At 34.9% G+C, this 13078-nt stretch overlaps 1 long non-coding RNA gene across 4 annotated transcripts; it reads left to right on the forward strand.

Moving 5' to 3' along the window:
* On the forward strand, positions 742–2348 carry LOC109241857. Of its 4 annotated transcripts, XR_002070311.1 has the most exons (4): positions 742–835; positions 1094–1317; positions 1851–1924; positions 2037–2348. It is a non-coding gene; the product is annotated as an uncharacterized LOC109241857 (long non-coding RNA). The 4 variants fall into 4 exon arrangements; XR_002070308.1 differs by lacking the exon at positions 1094–1317; XR_002070309.1 differs by lacking the exon at positions 742–835 and having other exon boundaries at positions 858–1317.

Raw genomic sequence — 13078 nt, forward strand, 5'->3', positions numbered from 1 at the left:
ACATAATCCCGTCTTTTGAAGTTTCAATCTTTCAAAATTGACACATTCACATTTACCTTGATGGATCTTGTTTAAGGTTCTAAATGAAAGTTAATATTATCATTATGTATCATCTTCAGCTTGAAAGAAGTTGAAAGATGTAGATAGAGAAAATATATTGTAAAGACCTGTTAGATGACAATACCTACAGGTTGAATCAAGTGTGCAGGCATAAGTTGTAGGTTTTATGCATGGTGAAAATATTCGTACTTGCTTTCCTTCCCACAAGTTGTGTCAGCGGAAGGAAAAGGGGGTTAATTTTAGCCGGTATAAACGTACAAGAAAAAAAAGGGACCTGGAAGTTTATAGAACAAAGTAACTGCTCGAGAGAAGATTAAGGCTGCTCTTTTCTTTAGTAAAGTTCATGGCTAACACACCCATGGTGGGTGATTTTCAAGATACCACATTTATTGTAACTGATAAATATTGAAAGCAATTTTTACACAACTTGAAGATATCAGTCAATGTGCATATATTTCGACATGCAGTTTTTACTTTTAATTTTGTCTCTGTCTTTGTTCTTTTGCATATTCGAATTTTAAGTATACATTATCATGAAAATTGTTAATAGAATTTAATTTCTTAGTTGCAATGTAAAGTAAAGCCACATTAGAATCTATTCTATATATTTCTAAAGGGATGATGGTCGACCAAGGGTACGAGAGTCATTTCGCTCAGCCATAAAAGTGCTTACCTGTTTAACTCTGTTATTGAGCTTTCCAGCCACCACCGCTCTCTTTTCTTACCTACTTTTCAGTTCTATTCGCTCTTCTTAGGTGTGGTGTTAAATTTTCAGGTTAGCTACTCTTTCAATTTTTGCCCAAATCTTCCTCTTTGTTTTAAAATTTATATATACTTTTGCAGGTTTCTAAAAAAATCTTATAGTATGACTCTTTGTTGGAAATAATGGTGAACTTCACATTATGGGTTTTGAAAAACAAATTTTCGGTGAAATCTTAACTCATTTTTCCTTCACTCTGTCAGATTCTTTATCCTTATCATATATGATTTAAATTTTGTCTTTTTTTTAAAGTTCCGATCGGATTTCTTTTAGGATTTGAAAGTAAGTCACGAGGGAGAAGAACTTCCTCAATTTGTTGGATGCTCCGTCTGTTTAAGTGAATACAATCTAATCTTCAATTGGCTTTCATGGGAGAACTGCAATTTACTATGAAGAAACCTATCTGCTTTGATTATAAAAAGTTATAGTGACAATTCATTTTGTTTCATCACCGAACTTCCCAATATTCAATTTCTTATGAGAGGTATATTCAGAAGGTGATGATTTAATTTGCTTCAATAATATTACATTATTGGCGTAGTATTATTCTTGTGCTTAGAAAGATTAAAAATGCATCTGTTTTGTACTCCCCACACAACCCAAAGTAAGCAAGAAATAATACCTCTCTTTTTTATGTCTCAGTTGCATGTCCATTACTGCTTTATTTGGTGATGTAAAATTTTGCCTTCCTCCGACTTTTTGTTTGGAAAAGTCTATTACTGATGCTTTTGTTACTTTTTTTTGTTTTATCTTGTTTACTTCAGCTTTCTTGCTCTTTTCTGTGGTAGTTGTACGTTCGTTTGTCTGTTTAGCACTTGGGAGCCCGATAAATATTGTCTTTTATTGGCTTTCATTTTTTCTTAGTTTCTTCATATTGAGGAGTCAAAATGATTCTGTTTCAGTATCTATGTATGTACATTTGTATGTATGATTCTATCATGCTTATATAATAGGTACTACATGCCTTACCTTATCTATTGAAAGACTAAATATCTATTTTCTGTACATACTGAAGTGCAATAAATTGCAGATATTGTGACAAAGTTCATTGAGGGACTTATCGAGGCCTATTCCAGGTTGCAATATCATAATGGTTTCCCTGAGGTGATCTATATTTAGTTGTTTCATTCACTTTTTTTGTTCACGTATTACTCTGTTGAGATAATAAGAGTTCCAAGGTTTAATTCTAATATGTTATCTTCTGTGCTGAACTCAGGTTTAGGTTGTCTTGAATGTTGATGCTTCTGGTGAAAAAGTATGCCAAGATCGTGATAATATCACGTCTTCCATTTGCACTATGTCTCATTTCTCTATTTCAACACTAGAATTTTCTTTTCATTAGTAGCACTAATAACTGTGCATTCAAAGCTCCATACATAAGTTGGAAATGGATGAAGCTTGATAGATTAGTCTAATTTGTATATTGATGAAACTAGAAAGCTTCTTATAATGAGTTACACTACACTACAGGTCTCTTCTGTGTAGCTTGCTCACCTCTTCTGAAAGAAAACAATAAATTTTTATGAGATCCTCTACAGTTTTGCGCTTAAAACTAAATACAATTTCTAGTAGTTCTTTAATATGCGATGACTAATCATTTTTATTTAATAGAGATGGAAAATTGTCAGTATAAAAGTGGCATACAAAAGTACTATAGAGCCTTAAAAAATTGGCTCTCTACAAATAACACCCAAATATCTATACTAATCAAGTCCTAATAAAATTTCACTAGATATCAAAAACATGCCTTCATGTGCACAAAATTATTGTCCACAACTTCAAGGCTTTCTTATTCATTTTCCTTCAAAGTACGCGCATAATAGTCAAGGAATTACATCCAATAGAGCAAGACTTTAGGTTTCATGTGTTTTATCTAAGGTTTAGGTTTAAAGATCTATATTTGAGGTTCAGAATGAACCATAATTTTTTTTTTGGTATAGTCACTCTTCTTGAAGATTGCACTTTTGAAAGATGTAGCTTTATTCAGTTGAATTAAAATTCACTGAACTGCTAAAAGGAACCTTCTTGATAAAAATAGATGTACGAAGATGAGAGGTTTATATGTCAGTTTTATCTTAGTTATATTTTATTAATTTTAGTTAATAATCTCTTATCGCAGGATGCTAAACCTTAGAAACCAAAATAGTCAGAACAAATCGATTGCATGAAACTGACACATTATGCTTAACATCGAGTCAATCTAAGACATGGTTGCATACAACTTATTCAAGGATACAAAATATAGCTTTGGTCTTAACATCTATATGATTTTTTACCGAAAGGTGTGGGACTAAATATCAAAGGACGAAAAGCCTGAAATTTTTTCTTTTGATCATCTTGGTGTAGCTTTTGCTTAAATGTTCGTGTTTGTCCCTCAATGTGTAAATTCTCTTCCTTCCCACCCGGAGTGGGAGTGATGGGAGGACCATGACCCAAAAATTAATCCTGGAATTATGATATCCTTATTATCAGTATTTTTCAACTCTTAGAAACTTTCGTCTTATGCACTAAAATTTGGCGCGGAGCTTTGTAATTTGAGGATTTACACTGCTAGAATACTTTGGTTGAACTCTCCACTAGAGCTTCGGTCTATTTGCATTATTCAAAATGGGGCATATAAGAAACTATGTTACTCGTTTAGATATCTTAGATCAGAAATGCTTGAGATTTTTCCGGTAAGAAGATTTTAATGGTAACTAATTGAGATGTTAATCATTTTAATCAGTTCAACTTTGCAAAATTAGATATGCACGTTCGTATTATTGGCAATTCATATCTTTGCTCATAGGGGCAGCTTACATTTCTTCAACTACACTCTAAATATGCCTTATAAAATGGTCATGCTCAATAACTAACTAATATTAAGTTTATCCACAATCAGAAATAAACTAAGTAATCTCCGCCAACTAGCTCAACCCTGCGAACCTGCAGTTTTAACCACACAACTCACTTACTTGATCTATAACTAATCTTTGGTAAAAGTGAGCAATTAAATATTTTTTACCATATTGACATAATCTTGTTTCTTGTTGTTGCTACTGTGTTAAAACACAAAATCAGAAAAACTGTTAGAAGAATAAAAGAAATTGGAAAAACAGTAAAGATTAAGAAATATTCCGAGTCCACAATTTGCTTGTGTGTCCTTAAAGAATTTTAACCCCCTCACACGTTGCCATGGTAATGGATTAAATCCTCCCAGGATAAAACGGAATAAACCTTCCTGCAACAGTGGCAATACAAACTGCAGGATACCGACGAACTTAAAGAACGGAGCAAAATCACACTTACGAATTTGAGAGAGAGAGACTGCGAATTAGAATGCAGTATTTTCAGAAAGAAGGAAGTTCTGTAATGTTTTTGGTGTGTTAAAAACGAAGCCATGCCTCAGAATTTATAGGCAATTATTGGAAGAGGTGTGATGTTTGTTCTGGAAAAGGTGCCAGACTATCCTTCTGAATATTCAGCAGTGATCTAGCATTTAATTAATTATTAAATAATTAATTAAATAAATTTTGTCCAAAAATAATCTTATCGATCGATCATTTGACAAATCCAAATCCAAATCCAAATCCGAAGCCGAAGCCGAAGCCGAGCCGAGCGACGACGACGACGACGCGAGGGATCATTCTCTTTAACTCCTTTTAAGAGCTATAAGAAGTGATTCTATATATAAGCACACAAATGTAGTTGTCCCTCACCAATGAGGGACAAAGTGCAAGTCAAAAGCTCACTTCATTCAAATTTTCATTTCCCTCCATTTTATTTCCCACCATTTCCAATTCACACTCTTATACTTTAAAGCCCAATACTTAAAGTCTTTGAAGCTCAATGCCTTTAAAGTCCAACAATCCCCCACATGAATGGGAATGGCTGTAACAAGAATGATCATAGATGAAAGCTGTGTGATTTGCAAGTAAGGATTAATCGCATCTGGATAAGTAGGTTTCCCTTTGAACTTTCCGTAGTGAACATATGTCGGATATACTCGGTCTATCGGTAGATTTGATATCTTTGAACCGTCGAACTTTAGTGTATACCTAGACAACCATATGTCACACAACCAACCCTTAACTGTCTTTTGGTTCTCATTGTTGTGTTCGTTTCAGCCATGAACACCGTCTGGTTTCATAAGTGCGTAGAGAATTGGCCTTACAGAATTCTCATTGAAGCGGCTTCCACTTCACACTTACATAGGTGATTCCTAAACGTGTAATCCTTTAGATTGACACTATTTGATAAATACCACATCAAACTTAGGTAATCATTAAAGAACGTGTGAGGTTCTATCCTTGTTACTGAACATTGTCTTCATCACGAGAAGGGACCAAAGATTTTACTTTGACAATGTTGAACCGGTCAATCACAACTTTGTTTGAGCTCCTTGAACCTAGATCTCGGAACATCCAAAATTCTAGGTAGAGTTACCGTCATGTTGACTTGTCCTAGGCCATAGTCCCATTCCCTTAGATGATTTCTCAACTCCCTCTCTAGTTAAGCCTTTTGTAAGCGGATCCGTCACATTCCTTTGATCTTACATAATCAATAGTGATAATTCCACTAGAAAGTAGTTGTCTAACGGTGTTATGTCTTCGTCGTATATGACGAGACTTTTCGTTATACATAACGCTCCCTGCCCGTCCTATTGCAGCCTCACTATCGCAATGTATGCAAATAGTAGCCAAAGGTTTTGGCCAGAACGGAATGTCTTCTAAGAAATTTCGAAGCCATTTAGCTTCTTCACCGGCTTTATCCAAAGCTATAAACTCTGATTCCATTGTAGAGCGATTGATGCACGTTTGTTTGGAAGACTTCCAAGATACTGCTCCTCCACCAACAGTAAAAACATATCCACTTGTGGACTTTGTTTCTGTTGAGCCGGTTATCCAATTTGCATCACTATATCCTTCGATAACCGCAGGATATTTATTGTAGTGCAAAGCGTAGTCTTGGGTATATTCCAAATATCCCAGAACTCGTTTCATTGCTACCCAGTGATGTTTGTTGGGATTACTTGTGAATCGACTAAGTTTACTTATCGCACAAGCTATATCAGGTCGTGTACAGTTCATGATGTACATTAAGCATCCCAACACATGAGCATACTCCAATTGAGACGTACTTTCACCTTTATTCTTTATAAGATGATGATTTAAGTCAATTGGAGTTCTTGCACTTCTAAATTCCAAATGTTTGAATTTTTCAAGTACCATTTTCACGTAATGTGATTGAGACAAAGCTAGACCCTGAGGAGTCCTCTTGATTTTAATTCCTAGAATTACATCGGCAACTCCTAAGTCTTTCATATCAAACTTACTAGCAAGCATGCGCTTAGTAGCTTGAATGTCGGCAATGTCTTTGCTCATTATTAGCATATCATCAACATATAAGCAAACAATGACTATATGATTTGGAACGTTCTTAATGTAAACACATTTATCACATTCATTAATCTTAAAGCCATTTGACAACATTGTTTGGTCAAACATGCCATTGCTTGGGTGCTTGTTTTAGTCCATAAAGGGACTTAACAAGTCGACACACCTTTTTTTCTTTTCCCGGAACCACAAACCCTTTAGGTTGGTCCATGTAAATTTCTTCCTCTAAATCACCATTTAAGAAGGCTGTTTTTACATCCATTTGATGGATTTGAAGATCATACAAGGCGGCTAACGCTATTAGCATCCGAATGGATGTAATTCTTGTTACCGGCGAGTATGTGTCAAAATAGTCAAGACCTTCTCGCTGTCTAAACCCTTTAACAACAAGTCTTGCTTTGTATTTGTCAATAGTACCATCGTCTTTCATTTCTTCTTGAAAATCCATTTAGAACCCAATATTTTGTTACCTGGAGGAAGATCAACCAATTCCCAGGTATGGTTGCTCAATATGGATTCTATTTCACTATTGACAGCTTTTTTCCAATATTGTGCTTCTGAGGAAGACATTGCTTCCTTGAAGGTACGAGGCTCATTTTCTAGCAGGAAAGTCAGAAAATCTGGACCAAATGAAGTAGATACCCGTTGACGTTTACTTCTTCTCGGATTTTCCTCATTAGGCATACCATCCGTTATTTCCTCCCGAGGTCGTTTTGACTTTTGGTAGGTCACTTCACTTTCCTTTTTATACAGATAAATAGTTTCAAAGAATTCAGCATTATCTGATTCTATTATCGTATTAACGTGAATCTCAGGATTTTCTGACTTATGAACCAGAAAATGATAAGCCTTGCTATTGGTTACATATCCAATAAATACACAATCAATCGTTTTTGGACCTATCTTAACCTTTTTAGGTTTAGGAACTTGTACCTTAGCTAAACACCCCCACACTTTGAAGTATTTCAAGCTGGGCTTCCTTCCTTTCCATTTTTCATAGGGAATGGACTGTGTTTTACTATGAGGTACACGGTTGATTATTCGGTTAGCTGTAAGTATAGATTTCCCCTACAAGTTCTGTGGTAAACCAGAACTTATCAACAACGCATTCATCATCACTTTCAACGTTCGATTCTTTCTCTCCGCAATTCCATTAGATTGTGGAGAGTAAGGGGCAGTTGTTTGGTGAATAACGCCATTTTCCAAACATACTTCTTCAAAAGAAGATTCATATTCTCCACCCCTATCACTTCTTACCATTTTGATCTTTTTGTTTAGTTGTGTTTCAACTTCACTCTTATATTGCTTGAAAGCATCAATTGCCTCATCTTTACTATTAAGTAAATAAACATAGCAATATCTTGTGCTATCGTCAATAAAAGTAATAAAATACTTTTTCCCATCGCGAGATGGTGTTGACTTCATGTCACAAATATCTGTGTGAATTAAGTCTAAAGGACTTGAATTCCTTTCAACGAACTTATAAGGATGCTTAGCATACTTTGATTCCACACATATTTGACATTTGGAATTAATGCAATCAAATTTTGGCAATACGTCTAAATTTATTATTTTTCGCAATGTTTTGAAGTTGATGTGACCTAAGCGTGAATGCCATAAAGTGTTTGACTCAAGTAAGTAAGAAGAAGCATTAACTTTATTGATAGGAACTGCTATTATATTTAGCTTAAAAAGGCCCTCATTCAGGCAACCTTTTCCTACATACATATAATTCTTACTTAGTACAACACTATTGGAAACAAAATACATTTGAATCCATTCTTGACAAGAAGTGAGATAGACACAAGATTCTTGCGAATTTCTGGAACATGGAGAACTTGGTTTAGAGTCACTATTTTTCTCGACGTCATCTTCAACGCAATCTTGCCAACTCCTTCAATTTTGGTTGTAGACGAATTTCTCATGAAAATTGTCTCGTCGGGTCCTGCGGGGGCATAAGAAGAAAATAACTCCTTGTTAGCACAAATATGGCGGGTGGCTCCAGAATCTATCCACCATTTTTTAGGATTTCCTACCAAGTTGCATTCAGACAACATGGCACACAAGTCCTCCATTTCTTCAGCATTTTCAACCATGTTAGCTTGATTCTTCTTCTTCTTATCATTCTTTGGTGCACGACAATCCACGGCCTTATGCCCAGATTTTTCACAGTTGTGGCAATTACCCTTGAACTTTTTCTTGCTTGGGTAATTCTTTGGTCCAGAAGCCTTCTTTCTCTTCTTATTTTGTGGCGCCTCCTCAATAATATTAGCCCTTATTATTGTCGAGTTTCCACGTGACTTCTTTTCAGCATTTTTGTTGTCTTCTTCTATCCTCAAACGAACAATCAAGTCTTCTAGTGTCATTTCCTTCCGCTTGTGTTTAAGATAGTTCTTAAAGTCCTTCCACAACGGAGGTAACTTCTCAATGAAAGCGGCAACTTGAAAGGCCTTATTAATGACCATACCTTCAGCAAGGAGGTCATGCACAATAACTTGTAATTCTTGGACTTGAGTTATGACCGACCTAGTGTCAATCATCTTGAAATCCAAAAACCTTGCAGCCACAAACTTCTTAAGTCCGGCATCCTCAGTCTTGTACTTTTTCTCAAGCGCATTCCATAACGCTTTTGATGTTTCCATGACACTATAGACATTGTACAGGCTATCTTCCAAACAACTCAAGATGTAGTTCTTGCACAAGAAATCAGAATGTTTCCATGCTTCAGTTACAACACATCGTTCGTCATCTGGAGTGTTTTCAGCCAGGACCGGAGGATCCTCCTTGATGAATCGCTGCAAACTCAATGTAGTAAGATAGAAGAGCATCTTCATTTGACAACGTTTGAAGTCAATACCGGAAAACTTTCCGGGTTTTTCTGCTGGTGCCATAGCATGAGCAGGAGTTGAACGGCTTGACGAGGCAGCAACACTCGTAACAGTAGCACTCGTTCCCGCAACATTTTCATTAGTTTGGTTTTCATTCGTCATTTTTCTGTAGAGTTGGAAACAAAATAGAACTTTGTTAAATCAGTGAAGTTTTGATATCTTCAAACAGAATACCAAACCAAACATACAACACGTAACAATGGTGAAGTTTTTATATACTTCAAACCCGCACGTTTATTATTCCGGTAAAGTTTTGATATACTTTAAATCGGACAGAACAATTATTGGGGTAGAAAGCACGAAAGCTTTAGTCTCCAAACTAGTATACAAAATATAGATAACAGTTTAATATATATTTTAACACAGAAACGTTAGTATTTAAAATTCCTTAAGCTTGTTGTTGCTACTGTGTTAAAACACAAAAACAGAAAAACTGTTAGAAGAATAAAAAAAATTAGAAAAACAGTAAAGATTAAGAAATATTCCGAGTCCACAATTTGCTTGTGAGTCCTTAAGGAATTTTAACCCCCTCACACGTTGCCAAGGTAATGGAATAAATCCTCCCAGGATAAAACGGAATAAACCTTCCTGCAACAGTGGCAATACAAACTGCAGGATACCAATGAACTTAAAGAACGGAGCAAAATCACACTTATGAATTTGAGAGAGAGAGACTGCGAATTAGAATGCAGTATTTTCAGAAAGAAGGAAGTTCTGTAATGTTTTTGGTATGCTAAAATCGAAGCCATGCCTCAGAATTTATAGGAAATTATTGGAAGAGGTGTGATGTTTGTTCTGGAAAAGGTGCCTTTTCAGAAGTTTACGCGGCCTGCCGCGGTTACGCCAGGACCGCGGCCAGACTATCCTTCTGAATCTTCAGCAGTGATCTGGCATTTAGTTAATTATTAAATAAATTTTGTCCAAAAATAATCTTATCGATCATTTGACAAATCTGAAGCCGAAGCCGAAGCCGAAGCCGAGCCGAGCGAGCGACGACGACGGCGCGAGGGATCATTCTCTTCAACTCCTTTTAAGAGCTTTAAGAAGTGATTCTATATATAAGCACACAAATGTAGTTGTCCCTCACCAATGAGGGACAAAGTGCAAGTCAAAAGCTTACTTCATTCAAATTTTCATTTCCCTCCATTTTATTTCCCACCATTTCCAATTCACACTCTTATACTTTAAAACCCAATACTTAAAGTAGTTGAAGCTCAATGCCTTTAAAGTCCAACATATCTCTCCGAACTCATGCTCATATGCTTACTGTTCTTCAATTAACATTCCAATCTGACATATGTCATCATCTATCGCAATGTCAATTTTGCTATGGTTAAACAATGTTGAAGAAGTGATTTTGGTAAAAAAAAATAGTTTTTCTTCTCAATGTTTTCTAGAAAGGCTGGTAGAAAGCTAATCACTTTGCTAAAAAGGTAAAATTGTACTAATCAGTATTTGAATAGTGTATGGAAAGAACACAGTATTTGAATGAGGAAAAGCTGGTTTTCGCATTGATGCATAGCTCTTTTGCTTCTCTTTCCCCTACAAATATTCTCCATGCACAATTCTGTAAATGACAAAAAAAATAATGCTTTAATTTTTCATAGCTAAACATTTAATGTGGCACAAATAGACATTTGATGAGAAATTTATTATCCACATTGTAGTTCATATTATTTTACTTAATTTATGTATAAGCTGATAACTCTATAGCTTTTGTCAATTATTTACCGTCCATTTTATGTTGCATTATAGTGCGCATATCATAATAAATATTCTGCAACCGGTGAAAGCTTTTTTCCCCATTTAAATACTGATTTCGGATTGATTAAATTAGGAGTTTCTCGTTCTGTTTTTGCTTTAGAAAAGGTAAAATTTTGCATAGAGAGTATTGCATAAAACCTTTACATTTTATTAGTTGTTCATCTATCCTAAATTCACTAATTTATGAATAGTCACATGTAATTATTGTTTATAAGTAGTTTGATAATGTAAATTTTTTGGTACATATAATTTAAATCCATAAAATAAATATTGGTATTTTTTCCTTCCTATACCATATATGAAACTTTATTACCAAATATGTGCATAGTATCTAAATTACCCGCCTAGTCCATATTTTTCCTACAATTTCTGTACCATTCGTTTATTAGGAATTAATAGGGCAGAATCTTCCCTGATGAAGCTACAGTGTGTTTCAACTCAAAGCTATGAATCACGATTGATCTTCAAACATCCATACACTTAGGCAAACTTCACGTTACAATATGGCAGTAACTTTGAATTTGGCTAGAGAGAAGACGATGCTACAGTAAGTCTTAAAAACGATTTTAAGATCTGTTGTAAATGATTGTAGATTTTAGGGAAAAAAAACAAAAGGAGATTGTTAACAATGAGAAAGGTGTTCTTTGGGACCAATTTTGAGATGTTACCTTGCCGGATGCCGGAATTATGGCCGATCCAGATATTTTCCACCATTGAAAGCCACTAAAAAGCTTGAAAGCTTTGAATTCAAATTTGAGTTTTCAAAAATCATTATTTGTTTGGATTGGGTATTGTTGAAAATAATCGAGAATATGGTTTGGAGTTTATATCTCAATTTTGAGGGGTTTTGGTGAAGATTAGACTTGGTTTTGACTGAATTTCAGTTTGAAACTCGAAGAAGAAGAAGAAGAAGAAGAAGAAGAAGAAGAAGAAGAAGACGACATATTGCAGAAATTGTAGACAAATTGTAGATAAATTATAGATAAATTGTAGATTATTTGTATTCTGATTGTAGATGCTTTATTTTCTGTTTTCACAAATAAAAAATGGCTAAAACTAATATTCTGAAAAAACGCAATTATGTCAAAAATACCAATTATGCTACAATTGAATGAGAATTGAGATAATACAAATAATCTACAATTTATCTACAAAATATTTACAAACTGGGTACATTAAATTTTAATTTCTCAATTGTTATTCAATTGTAGCATAATGATTGTAGATTTTAGGAAAAAAACAAAAGGAGATTGTTAACAATGAGAAGGGTGTTCTTTTGGGACCAATTTTGAGATGTTACCTTGCCGGATGCCGGAATTATGGCCGATGAATAATGATTTCAGAAATTGTAGAAGAAGAAGACATATTGCAGAAATTGTAGATAATTTGTAGATAAATTGTAGATTATTTGTATTCTGATTGTAGATGCTTTATTTTCTGTTTTCACAAATATAAAACGGCTAAAACTTCTACAAATCTTCTGAAAAAACGCAATTATGTCAAAAATACCAGTTATGCTACGATTGAATGAGATTTGGGATATAAAAATTTAATGTACCCAGTTTGTAGATATTTTGTAGATAAATTGTAGATTATTGTATTATCCCAGTTCTCATTCAATTGTAGCATCTACTGCTGCTCGATCTTGCAATGTCGAAGTGCTGGTCGTAGGTTTTACAGCCTTTGCATAATCCATAGGTGTTGTCGTGCATGGCTGGGTGATGTTAGGGGGAAGTTGGGGAGGAGGCCCAACGAGTGAGGGTAGCTGGCCACTGACCATAGTGGCCATGGCTGTACTGCGTAAAGGAGCAGTGATCTATCAACTCTAACGTTTTCCTTTAGGAATCTTGAAAAACATAGATCAACCCAGATTTTCACGACAACACTCTCTTGCACCAAAGATAATTCTTTAGCACCTTAATAACTATTACAAGAAATGCATCAGCTTATGCTAATTCGATGCTACAGTAGTTCCGAAAAACTTTTTAAAATCTGGTTTGATTTTAGCTTCAAACCTGTGAATCACGCTTAAAAACAACCATCCAAGTTGATCTTCAATCATCCAACTTCACGTTACAATAAGCAGAAACTTGCAAGGGCAACAAACGTTGAAATTGGCTAAAGAGAGCTGCTACAGTAGCTCTTAAAAAAGATTTTAAGATCTGTTGCGAATGATTATAAAAGTTTTTAGAAGTAAAAACTCAAAAGCGGTAAGATTAGTTCAACGTAAA

The sequence above is a fragment of the Nicotiana attenuata genome, chromosome 1 (assembly GCF_001879085.1).
Source record: "Nicotiana attenuata strain UT chromosome 1, NIATTr2, whole genome shotgun sequence".
Lineage (NCBI taxonomy): Eukaryota > Viridiplantae > Streptophyta > Magnoliopsida > Solanales > Solanaceae > Nicotiana > Nicotiana attenuata.